The 13247-nt window shown below is 39.2% G+C and overlaps 1 pseudogene; it reads left to right on the top strand.

Moving 5' to 3' along the window:
- Positions 1 to 11998: 11998 nt before the first annotated feature.
- Positions 11999 to 12453, top strand: LOC122754873 (annotated as a pseudogene).
- The last annotated feature ends 794 nt before the right edge of the window (positions 12454 to 13247 follow it).

Raw genomic sequence — 13247 nt, 5'->3', positions numbered from 1 at the left:
CCATGCTATTGGTCCGTGAGTGTCCTTTGTTGTAGAGCGCAGCTCCGGAGTCCAAGACCACAGGCTGCCCTCCAGGACTGGAGCAGGGTGGGAGTGCTAGGAAGCAGGTGATCGTTAGGGAGCTCGTCCAGAGTTCCACAGTCTCCTCTTGAATAGCGGAGCAGTGGCCTGACTACAACCCACCGGGACGTTGTTTCCCTACCTCTCTCCCGCGGATATGGCCAGTCATATTCTTTTCCCATGATACCAAGACTTGTCTCTCCATGAAGAGCTTCCTGGCCCTAACCTAGATTCTACACCATTCAACCTGCTGTTTTGCTTCCTCTCGGGAATCATTTGCTGCCTCTAGTTAAGACTTACATGCCCAGGGACAGAAAAGTTTCACCAAATAAGAGCTAGAACATAGGTGTACTGATACCCTGGCCCCAGTCTGATGCGGCATAAATCCTAAAATTTATTTAAAAAGGAAACAATGTAAACATCTTTAGGGGCAACAGAGGACAAGCTTTCCCTTTATCTTTGCTTTTCTACTCAGTCTTTTCTGTCCCAAAATACATTTTCCTCCTTGCTCCATGTCACCTTTATGATACACCTTCCCAGCAGTATAGACTCAACACCTACTGAAGACCTCTGCAACACCATTATCTCATGGTACTCGCCTTGGTATGTGGAGCACGAAGATTCCTTCCAAAAGGACCAACTGAGATCTGTTCTCTTATCCTGCCACTTTTATATTGTCACTCTGATTAAAATCTGTTGTTCTCTTTAAATGGAGATGTCATTTCTCTTAGGAATATACCTAAAGAAAAGTGACTCAACCACAAACCACAGGTGAATGGAAGCAATTCCAGTGCAAAATGACTGGAGCCTTAGCCATTCAATATCTGAATGAGCAGAAGGGCCTTCTGATGGCCAAAGTGGCAGTTGATGATAATTCTTGGGGCCCAGAAAGCTTTTTAAACAGCAGGCAGTGCTGTTCCCAGGAGGCTCTTGAACCTTGTGAGGCCAACTCCAGGATCTTTGCCATCAATGATTGAGGCCAGAGATACACACAAAGGAACGAATCCTAGAGCTGTTAGTGCAAGAGCAATGCTAGAAAAATGTTGAAGAGCTTCAAATGTGGGGGCAGGACTACACCCTCCCCCCCACCAAGTCTCCCACCCCAATGGTGAACTGGTTGTATGTGTATTAGAGGACTTACTGTTGGCCTTAGTTATTTATATAGTACCTATTATGTGCCAGGCACTTTTTACAATCACTTTTTACAGTGATTTCATTTGTTCCTCACAACAACCTCATGAGGTAGATGCTGTTATTAACAAGTCTAGATATATTTAATTTCAGATTCCACAGAGGTAGGAAGTCCTTTGTAAGGAAATGGTATATGTTAATTACAGAGCAAGAGCCCCTCATATTATCTTCTGCTAGAGACTCTAGAAGAAAGGATTCTGTAGGAAAGAGGCAGTTCCTTTATTTGTTATCCAGATAAAGAACAAAAGATCAGAATAAGTGTGACAGGGTTTTTCAGGGTGAGTTTGGGAAGGGAGAGCAGTTTTCTGCTTTGTTCTAGTGTAAGAATTAGGTACTGAAACGTTTCTCCCGTGATTGGTAAGACGACAGATCAGACCTGAGCTATTAGGATTTAATGGGAAAACCCCAAGAATAGACCTAATAACTAAAGTCTCTAGTAAAGAATTACATTCTTAAGTTAATGTGGTACAAATTTCAATAATAAATGATACAGAATGAAATTGGAAAAAAATCAATTTACTGAGTAAGGGATTTAGGGCATTGAACTATTTGTGAATTATAAGTATTAATGAATCAATGAAAACTAAATTGAATTAGCTCTAAGAAAAATAATTAGTGGAATTTTAAAGCATATGAAATAGATGGGGAAAGGTTATAAATCATCCTTCTCATTAAGTAGTTTTTTAGTAAGAAAAAAGATCAAGATACATTGAGATGCCAAGACAAGTTCCTTTGCCTTAAGGTTACCCATATGAACTATACATTCATTCATAAATTAAATATATGCACTGCTTGGAAAGCAGTGCTGCTCTCTCTCCATCTGAATGTTTGTCAAAAGGACTCAGGAACTAACATGACATAGGAACTAACAGAGCCTTCTTTTTTAATGGGCCTAAAATATCCACCAATACATCTAATTTTGTATGTTGTATTTTACTACAGTCACAACTATTACTGGTATTCTCTCAGTCCATCTATATGTTATTGATATGTCATTTGGTATATAGGCTGTGGAATGGCAAATATATATTGCTATAGGTATCAAAAGAGCTGGTGTGGGAAGCCTCTAAAAAACAATAAAAGCTAAATTTGGTTCCTGATATTTACTCAAGTTTACTCTCTAAGACACACACTTCCAAGGAAGCAAGATCTAAGGCCTTCTAGCCTCTGGTCTTTGACACTGTTCCCAGGATCCCAAATTTTAAATAAACCTGTGAAAATAGGAATAAAACCATCCTGGAATGATATGATTGTTCTGTCAGAGATGTCATCATTCCTCTTGCTAGGCAAATACCTAGATAAGAATCATTTTTCACCTAGTGATTCAAGTGAAATTATCCTACTCCCTTCCCTCTCCAAGAATCTTATGTTTTTGAATTCTTGACAGGTTTAACTTCTGCAATAGGAAGTAACTGATATAGGAAGCCTAGAAAGAGGCTGTTATATTAGCAGATTTTATACTTAGAGTTGGTAGACTAGCCCCTGTGTTGGAAAAAAATCAGGTATGTAGAGATAAATCCTGTGTCTGTTTCACATAAGTCAATCAATGTTTTGTCAATTTTTAAGGCAGATTAAGGGTATGGATATGGTTTGAGAGTGTGAGGTATGAGGGGGTGGGGTATTGGGAAAAAGGAAGATAAGTGATGAGGACCTAACAAAAATCGCAAAACACTGTCAAAGAAGTATTAGAAAGATGTTGCAAAGGTGAAATCATCCGGGTTTGGCAACAGATTGGAAGTGAGAGATAGGAGTTGAAGATGACACTTGGAATATGGTGTTATCTTTGACAGTTACAGGGAAGTCTTGGGGGTAGGGGTTAGGGGGTAAAGATGACGAATTTAGTTTTGAACATGTTGAGTTTAAGATTACCTCACTCCCTGCAAATTTGCAAAGATGACAAAAGATGGGAATAATCAATGTGGGAGGGGTTGTGTGACATTGAGCACACTTATGTATTGTTGGTAGAACTTGAACCATTGCAACCATTTTGGAAAGGGATTTGGAATTATGTAAATAAAATGATTAAAATATCTTTGACCTAGAGCAGGCTTATAATCCAAGGAAGCCAGTTATAAGAATGAAGTCCTCATATACACCAAAAGATTTATAAAAGCACTTTTTGTGATAGCAAAGAGTTGGAAACCTGTGCAGTAGAGATGTCCATCAATTGGAGAATAGCTAAACGAATTGTGTTACATTAACCTAAATATTATTGTGCTGTAAATAATAACTAATAAGATGAATTAATATTCATCTGTGGTATAAGAAATGACACTATAGGGAAGCATAGAAAGAGATACATTATCTTTGGCTCTGCAGAGTGAGCTAAGCAAAGACAAGAAGACAAAATACACTACAATGCAAATGGAAACAAGCACAAAACAATCAAAAGTAAATGTTTCAAAATTACAAAACAAAACCTAGAATACATGGCTGAAAAGAAGAGATATGAGGAGAAACCTTCACTTCACCCTTTTGTGGATGTGGGAGGTACATGAATTGTTACATTGTACATATTTCCAGATTTTTTTAAACCTTTTTTTGTCTTTAAAAGTATCTCTTATAGGGGATGGCTCTCTGATAGGGAGAGCAGGAGGAACAATACTAGGGGAAATTATGTTGATGTGGAAAAAAGATAGCAATAAAACCTTGTTTATATATATATATACATATAAACATATATGTATGTGTGTGTGTATATATATATATATATATACATATAAAAGACCAAATCTCTTATGAATGAAATGGAATGATGTTTCACTTGTGTGAGAGGGGCGGCTAGGTGGCGAAGTGGATAAAGCACGGGCCTTGGATTCAGGAGTACCTGAGTTCAAATCCGGCCTCAGACACTTGACACTTACTAGCTGTGTGACCCTGGGCAAGTCACTTAACCCCCATTGCCCCGCAAAAAAATAAATAAAGAAAGAATGAGAGGGATTTTCTTAAAACTCGAGAAATATTAGTGTAAAGACAGTTTTATGGGAACCAAAGAGATGGATGACCATGTTGAAGCCCTCAGGAAATCAAGCATGGTGGTTACTTCAGCTCATTTGTATATACTGATTAAAGAGGGCAAAAAAGAGAAACCATAAAAAAAAATTTGGAGACTGGAGTCTTATTAGAAAAGGACTATCAATTTGATGGGAAATTTGGAGAGTTGTGACTTTACAATAAAAGGTAAGTCACTGAGAGTCAATAGAAACCATGCTATGGACAAACCACTTTTTTAGATCTATGGCAGTTAGAAGTAGTCAGTTTAGAGAGGGACTGAACTGGGTGATACCCAATTGGTTGGGGAGATAAATTACTTCTTTGACCAAAAGCTGCAGAGTTAGCTATTGTCCTTCAGTGCCACTGAGAGTTGGGGAAAGGTCAAGTTTCTCATAAAAGTCTTTTGTACTCTGCTGCCACCCTTGAATTGATGTGGAAAAACAGAGAGGATTTTGCAGCTGTTTTAGTATCCTTGTGACCTGCCTTAAAGAATTAACATGAACTATGTTGCTGTGATCTCCATTTTGATTGAAGCATTTTCTGGGTGAGTGAACGACTGGCAACACAGCATTGGCCTGATGTGGTCTCTATAGCCCAGAGATTGGTATTTTCATGAGCTTTGCAGTTCTCTAACTTTCACAATAAGGGTTAACACTTTCCATTTAAAGGTGATGGCTGATTGAAAGAGTTTCCATGTGTTTTGCTTGAGTAGAAAAGAGACTTCCCTACGATAGAGGGTCAAGCAGCAATCAAAGATGCAGTTTATATGGTACAAATATTCTTGAATAAATCATTAACACTGAAATCTAAAGTCCAGAGTTGTGGGTTGCCCTCCTTGCCAAGTTGCTCTGTGTACCCAATCATTGCTACATATATTGAGTGTGCTGTTAGGAGAATATGACTTGGGTTTACATGTATATTGTGATGCATTTTATTATATTTGCTTTAATATAAATAGTATCTGCAATATTATAATTTATTTTGCCATGTTAGTAAATAGTTATGTTGAAGATTTTACAATGTCATTATTATGAGTGGCTGGTTGTATAAGTTTTATACTGTGGGGCTGTTACTTCGTGAATGGCTGGTTTGTAGATAGTGAGTGCAGGATGAAGGACTCCAGAACTAGAGTGGTGAATGGGGTAAGTGAATCTCCGAGCCCCACCCCCCACTCCCCGCAACAGTTTCCCTAAAACTCTGAGAAAGGTTTATTGTAACCATGTGGTGGTGGTCTATTTCTGGGAACTTTGATTTGCTAGTGATGAGAGCAGCTTGGAGCAGGTCAGTTAACCCTGAGAAAAAGCAAGGAGTTGATGTCCTGTGAAATAGATGATATTTGTGGGATGTGTGAGGGATGTGAGGTGTCCCTTGATATAGACTTCTACAATGTCAAATAATATATAAAATGTCCTGAAAGTCTTACTGCAGTTTTAAGCTACCAAAGCACATACTGTGCAGAATATATACATGTGTGTTTATTCTGTTGTATTGTGGGGCTTAGCAATAAGTAAAACCATCATATTCAATAGACTGATCAAGAATAGGGATTCAAAAAGGAAGAAGAAAAGGGCAAGTACCTGTGATTGGTTTGAATTAAATAAAAAGAGGAAAGTCAATGGAGCCAAAGTGGATAATTACTCATCACTGATGATCTTAAACATAACTGTTTACTCTCTTACCACATTCCTCTACTTACTAAGGGGAAAGGGAGAGCTAAGATGGGTGAGTAGCAAGAAGAACATCGAACTCCTTCTTCTCTTCTCCCATTACAACTCCGAACAGATCTAGAAATCACACAAAGCAGAATCCTTATTGGGAAATAGAAGAAAGAAATCGCAGTGAGTTATTTTCCAAATGGGGTCAGGATAGGGAGACAGAGGTCTATGAACACTAGGGAGGGGGTTTAGCCAGGAGCATGCTACCCAGAGCATTCTAGAGCAGCAACTGAAATAGGACTGAAGCTATGTACTAGGACAAGAAGAGGTCTCAGACACACGCAAAGGGGCCCAACCTCGTGCAAGGTGAAGGAATAAATGCAAACTGGAATCTCCATCACTTTCTATATTGAAAATTATGCTGACTCAGTGACCCATTGTCTCCAGTCCTGCTTGTCAATTAATGTTGGGAGAGGAGTCACCCAGTTTGCAGCTTTGTATTGCTTGCTATTTATCATGTACCAAGTCACCCCCACGCACCTGTTTGTTAAACAACATGTCGCCCTTACATACAGGCAATTGGGAAGGTGCTGAGATGCAGTGGCCCATTCCCTTTTAGTGACATGGACTTATCCAAATTGTCTTTATTTCACTAGGTTATCAATAAAAGGTGGCACCATCTTGAATTCTTTGCTGATTTCCAGTGATCAGCCTGTAAATATGTTGCTACATTGAGGTACTTTCAATAAACTCCTTTCAATTATCTTTGTCCTAGGTTTTGCCTTTTTAATCAGGGCAAAAGCTGGAACAAAGAATCTTCCTTTCAGCAACAAACCAGTTCTAGATCCACATATCCACAGTGGCCTGAGGTTAGCAGCAATACTTAAGGGTGGCATTCCAAGGAGAGCAATGGTTTTAGATTGTAGGCTGAATACTGAGCAAGGAGCAAATTCGGAAGCAAGCAGCTGTTGTGTGATCCTGCCATCAATGGAGCAGAGTCCCAGTTCCAGTTCTTAGCCCAGTCTGAAACCAACTCACAGAGGAAAAATTGGGGCAAAAATACCAGATCAAAAGGGAACCTGGGGGCAGTCAAGATGCCTGGAGATGGTGATCTTGGTGTCTTTGATGTCTGACCAAGCTCTATGTGCTCCAAATCCCCGGCTTCCACCACCTTCATTTGCTGTTGGAACAAATTATTCTCATCTGCCCATTCCACCAGGGGAAGTCTTCTTATGTTTGGTGTAGACACTTCCCTAACTCAGTTGGGTTTGAAGCCCATAAGTTACTCTCACCCTGGTTTAGCCCATTTGCAGAGACAGTTTTCCTGGGGTGTGGCTGCTGTGCATGCTATGACTTCTTGGAGCCACAGGTGAGAGCTGAGTAGATACCAAAAGTAGATGAGCAAGCCCTCACACCAGAGGTGTGAGTCCTCCCTAAACACCCCATACACCTCATATAATAGCAACACTAACTGCATAGATTTGGCGTGGGAATCAAATGAGATAACAATTATAAAGTGCTTTGCCAGTCCTGAAGCATTACATAAGTGCCAGCTATTAAGACAAAGAGAGCAGCATATGTGATGAGTATTTTTCTTTTGTTACCATACAAGTTGATTTTATTCAAATGATTAAATGCTGTAAAGATAAATATGTTCTTGTTATAGTATAAATGTTTTAGGATCAAATGAAATTTGTCTTAATGGTAAAGAGAACTTCAAAGCAGTCATAAGAGAAACTACTGTAATACTCTTGTAACTTTTGTAAAATTATTTTAACTACTTATTAGGTGGCCTGATCAGGTTCAATTTGCAGATGAAATGAGAGACTCGTAAGTTATTGAATAATTACCAAAAGGAGATGTATTTATGACTAACCTAGTTTGGTGAGGCCCATATGTAGTTTGGAGGGTGTTGTGTGGCAGGGATATGAGGGACTCTGCTAGCTTCTCTTATCATGTTTTCACATTTCTTCAGCAACCCGAATTAGGGTTGGCCTCTTCCATATTCCCTCCAGAAACTAGAAGTTATTTAAAGAAGGTCCAAAGAAAAACTGAAGAAGGCTGGAGCTCTCCCACTTTTGTCAGCTCCACTCCTCCCTTGATTCAGGGCAGGACATTCACATCCACTAATGAAGAGAGAGTCCCATATCCATGGGCTTTGGGATTGAGGTTACAATAGTAAGGATTTGCAACAAGTTTGTGGTAATATTTAGCTTTTCTAGATGTGATGCCCCTCTCAACCCCATATGGAAATGTGTCTGGTCATCAAGGCAGAGTTTAGTGCCTCTAGTGGTCTTTAGAAATGTATCAAGTCAGAAGGGTCCAATTTCATGTGGGTGAGACTTTTATGTCCTTAGTTGCATCAAGAGAATCAGAGGCCAATCGGGTCCAAGTGACAGCTCTGCATGTTTTAGGGAAAACCAATCCCGGTTGGGGGGGGGGGGTGTTTCCTATCATACCACTGAAATGGCTGCTGAAAGCCAGGCTCTTTAAAGCTGAGGTCAAGTATTCCATTGTAAATGAACTTTTGATCCTATGGAATTTGAGGCAAAAAAAAAAAAATGGGTAGTAAAAATTGCTAGTAACCTCTTCCCTGTAAGAGGAGCATGTACAATGCCAATGGAAATGACTATAACTTACAAAAGTCTATCATTATCCAATTCAAAAGACTGTGCATTTATTTCATGCCTTTTTGCAAGGAAATGTGAAGTGTTTAATTGGAAAGATAGTTGTACTTACTGTTACATGTTTTAATATAGCACTTTCTACCTCAATGACCACAAATGTATCATTAAGAAAGTATTTCTGTGTACATACTGTTAAACAAAATGTCTAAAATGACATACAAATTATTATCATGATGACCACACTTTTCTTTATATTGGTGCCACATGACACTTGTGATCTGCAGAATCTAATATGAGGAAAGAAGGGAGATAGTTGGAAATGCAATGTCAGGGATTTGTAAATATCTCTTCTCTTAACAACTAGTTATTTCCCAATATTCTTTTTTAAAAATAGTTTTTATCCTTTTCTTTTTATGTGGGGCAATGAGGGTTAAATGACTTGCCCAGGGTCACATAGTAAGTGTCAAGTGTCTGAGGCCAGATTTGAACTCAGGTCCTCCTGAGTCCAGGGCTGGTGCTTTATCTACTGTGCCACCTAGCTGCCCGCTATCCTTTTCTTTTTTTACATCACCACAATTTCCCTCACTATGCTTGTCTCTTCTCCCAAAGAACCTGCCATTATAACAACTAGCATTTTAAAAAATACAACAAAAATGAAAAAGAAGAGGAGAGAATCAGCATAACTGATTAAAAATCAGAAAAAATCAAAGTATATGCAATATGGACCTCTCACCTCTGCAAATGGATGGGAATGAAAATGTCTTCTTATATTTCTTCCTTTGAGTCATACTTTACTTTAAAATTCTGAAACAATGACTTTTGGAATTTTTGTAGCTATTCTTTCAATTTATATTGGTGTGGTCATTATGTATGGTGTTTTTTAAAAAAATTTTTTTGCTCCATTTACTTAATTTTACATCAGTTTATCAAGATTTTTCCATGGTTCTCTTGTTTTTACCATATTTTTCATTTCTTATAGCAATGTAATATTTCATTACATTCATTTATTGCTATTTGTTTAGTCATTCTCAAATTGATGTTTCTAATTCTTTGCTATCCCCTCAAACTACCTCCTACATAGTTTTCTCACCTTCCCACAACCTCTTCAGCACTATTTTCATTTTTTGTCATCCTTGCCAATTTTCTGAGGATGAAGTGAAACCTCAGGATTGTTTTGATTTATATTTCAATCAATCCACATTTGTTAAGCATCTACTATTTGCCAGGCACTGTGTTAAATTCTGGGAATACAAAAAAAAAAGCATTACACAAGATAAATAGGAAATAATTAACAGAAGAAGGAACTGAAATTGAGTAGTTGGGGAAGATTTCCTAAAGAAGGTGAGATTTTATTTGAAACTTAAAGGAAGCCAGGGAGACCAGTAGTCAGAAAGGAAGAGAGAGAAGATTCTTGGAATGGAGAGCAGCTAAAGAAAATTTGCCCAAATTTGAGGGACAGAGTGTCTTGTTTGTGGAATAATCAGGAAGCCAGTGTCACTGGATTGAAGAGTTATGTGTAGGGGAGCAGTGTAAGAAGACTGAAATCCCTAAGTACAAATCTGGCCTCAGACTCTTATTGGCTATGTGACCCTAGGTAAGTTACTTTACCTCCATTTGTCTCAGCTTCTTCAAATGTAAAATGAAAATAACATTACTTACCTTCTGGGGTCATTGGAAAATCAAATGAGATATTTATAAGGAGCTTAGTGCCTGGTAAGCAGTAGGTGCTATATAAATGATTATTCCATTCTACCCCCTTTCACTCCCTCCAATGAATCAATCCTAGAAAGGTAATGCCTAAAGTCAACCAAGTGGGAAGAGGCAAGAAAAGAATCAACACATCTTATACCAGGGAAGAAAAAGTACACCTTTGTAGAGACCAATTTTTAATTGGGGAGTGTTAGCTAGGCAGCTCGCCTCAATATTGGGGCAAGGAAGGAGACCGGCAGCATCCCTCAAAACAGAGCAGGATTTATTTAACAAGAACGAACTTATGGGCAGCTAGGTGGTACAGTGGATAGAGCACCAGCCCTGGAGTCAGGAGTACCTGAGTTCAAATCCGGCCTCAGACACTTAACATTTACTAGCTGTGTGACCCTGGACAAGTCACTTGACCCCAATTGCCTCACTAAAAAAAAAAAGAATGAACTTAAAAAGAAAAAACAACACAAACAGGATCAGTAGGATCAAGGGAAAGGAAATAAAATGAGGAAAAGGGAAATTATACAACCTGAACAACAGCTGAGAACACAGAGCAGCATCCTGTTGCCTTCCAGCTTCCAGTTTCCAGCTTCCAGCTTCCAGCTTCCAGCTTCCAGCTTCCAGCTAGAATGGTGAATCTCTTCCCCTCTTCCCAGCAGGCCCCATGCTGACCACACATAGCCACCAGCCAATTGGCTGGCCACTCTAACAGTCACATGACTGCCCTCACTAGGCTTCCAATCATAATTTTTCCAGGCCCATTTAGGCATCGGTGAGTGGTGATGATGTGAGGTGCCAGCGCCATGGCGACAGCTACAACTAGTGGGTGGAGCACCATGCCATTTGTGGAGCCTCAGATGCCAGTGCACATGTTGAAGTTTTTTTTTTTTAAATTCTAGCCAAAAGATGGGGTCATAAAAACCTCGAATAACAATTAATTCTTTATACCTTGAACTAGCTTTGACCTTTACAATGAGGCATACTGGTCATAGGTAAGGATGATAAGCCCCAAAGGACCTACAGAAATTGCCTTTTAACCTCTTTGCAGGGTGTACTGTCTTTGTGATAGAAACAGAGGGCTGGGTTCACTAGGTCACCATCAGACACTTTAGGTCTTTAGGTTTCTGAGGTCTGAGAGCACATGTCTGTTAGCTCTTATTCAACCACATCATAATACCTAGAGACCTGTGTATACACTTTGATCTAGCAATACCAATGCTGTGTTTATATGCCAAAGACATCCCCAAAAAGAGAAAAAGATCTATTTGTACAAAAATATTTATAGCACCTCTTTTTGTGGTGGTTAAGAATTGGAAATCAAGGGGGAAGCTAGATGGCGCAGTGGATTAAGCACTGGCCCTAGATTCAGGAGTACCTGAGTTCAAATTCGGCCTCAGACATTTGACACTTACTAGCTGTGTGACCCTGGGCAAGTCACTTAACCCCCATTGCCCCGCCAAAAAACAAAAACAAACAAACAAAAAAAGAATTGGAAGTCAAAGGAATGCCCATCAATTGGGAAATAGCTAAACCAGCTGTGATATATGATGGTGCTGGAATATTATTGTCCTATAAGAAATAATAAGCAGGATGATTTCAGAAAGGCCTGAAATGACTTGTATGAACTAATATATAGTGAGATAATCAGAATCAAGAGGGAGTTTCATGAGTTATTAGACATAAGGCCAAAGGTCATGGCTTCTGTGACATTTAATTAAAACTGTGGTTCGTGCTTTTTCTGGTGTTGGTGGCCCAAGTGAAGGAGCAGAAATGTCACCTCGAAAGGGGAACAAAAAGAAGGAAGAGCAGGTCATCATCCTTGGACCTCAGGTTGCAGAGGGAGAGAATGTGTTTGGTGTCTGTCATATTTTTGCTTCCTTCAATGATACCTTCGTCCATGTGACTGATCTTTCTGGCAAAGAGACCATCTGCTGAGTGACTGGTGGGCTGAAGATCAAGGCTGACAGAGATGAATCTTCTCCCTATGTTGCTGTGTTGGTTGCTCAGGTTGTTGCCCAGAGATGTAAAGAACTAGGCATCGCTGCCCTTCATATCAAACTTAGGGCCACAGGGGAAAAAGAACTAAGACACCTGGCCCTGGTGCACAGTCAGCCCTGAGAGGCCTGGTATGTTCTGGAATGAAGATCTGGTGGATTGAGGATGTCACTCCAATCCCCTCTGACAGCACTCGCAGAAAGGGTGGTTGCCATGGGCACCATCTGTGAATGTCATTTGTTGGATTATTTAAAAAAAAGTTTTATTAAAGTATTTTATTTTTTTCCAGTTACATGTAAAGATAGTTCTCAACTTTTGTTTATACAAGCTTTCCAATTTCATATTTTTCCCCCTCCCTCTCCTCCTTCCCCCTCCCCTAGACAGCAGGTAATCTGATATAGGTTATATATACATATACATATATATATATGTATATATATATAATAACAAAACCTATTTCTGCGTTAGTCATGTTATAAGAGAAAAATCAGAGCAATGACGAAAAACCTCAAAATAGAAAAACAACAGCACCAAAACCAAAAGAAATAGTATGGTTGAATCAGCATCTATATTCCACAGTTCTTTTTTTTTTTCCTGGATTTGGAGATCTTCTTCTATCATGAATCCCCTGGAACTCTTCTGTACCATTGCATTGGTGAGAAGAATATAGTCCATCACAATAGATCAACACACAATATTGATGATACTGTGTACAATGTTCTGGTTCTGCTCATCTCACTCATCATCAGCCCACACAAGACCCTCCAGGTTTCTCTGAATTCCTCCTGCTCATCATTTTTTACAGCACAATAATATTCCATTACATTCATATACCACAATTAGTCCAGCCATTCCCCAGTTGATGGGCATCCCCTCAAATTCCAATTCCTTGCCACCATATAAAAAACAGCTATAAATATTTTTGTACATGTGGGTCCTTTTCCCTATTTCATGATCTCTTTGGGAAAAAGACCCAAAAGTGGTATTGCTGGGTCAAAGGGTATGCACAACTTTATAACACTTT

Source organism: Dromiciops gliroides, chromosome 4 (genome assembly GCF_019393635.1).
Source record: "Dromiciops gliroides isolate mDroGli1 chromosome 4, mDroGli1.pri, whole genome shotgun sequence".
NCBI classification, from domain to species: domain Eukaryota; kingdom Metazoa; phylum Chordata; class Mammalia; order Microbiotheria; family Microbiotheriidae; genus Dromiciops; species Dromiciops gliroides.
This window is presented reverse-complemented; position numbering and strand designations above follow the sequence as displayed.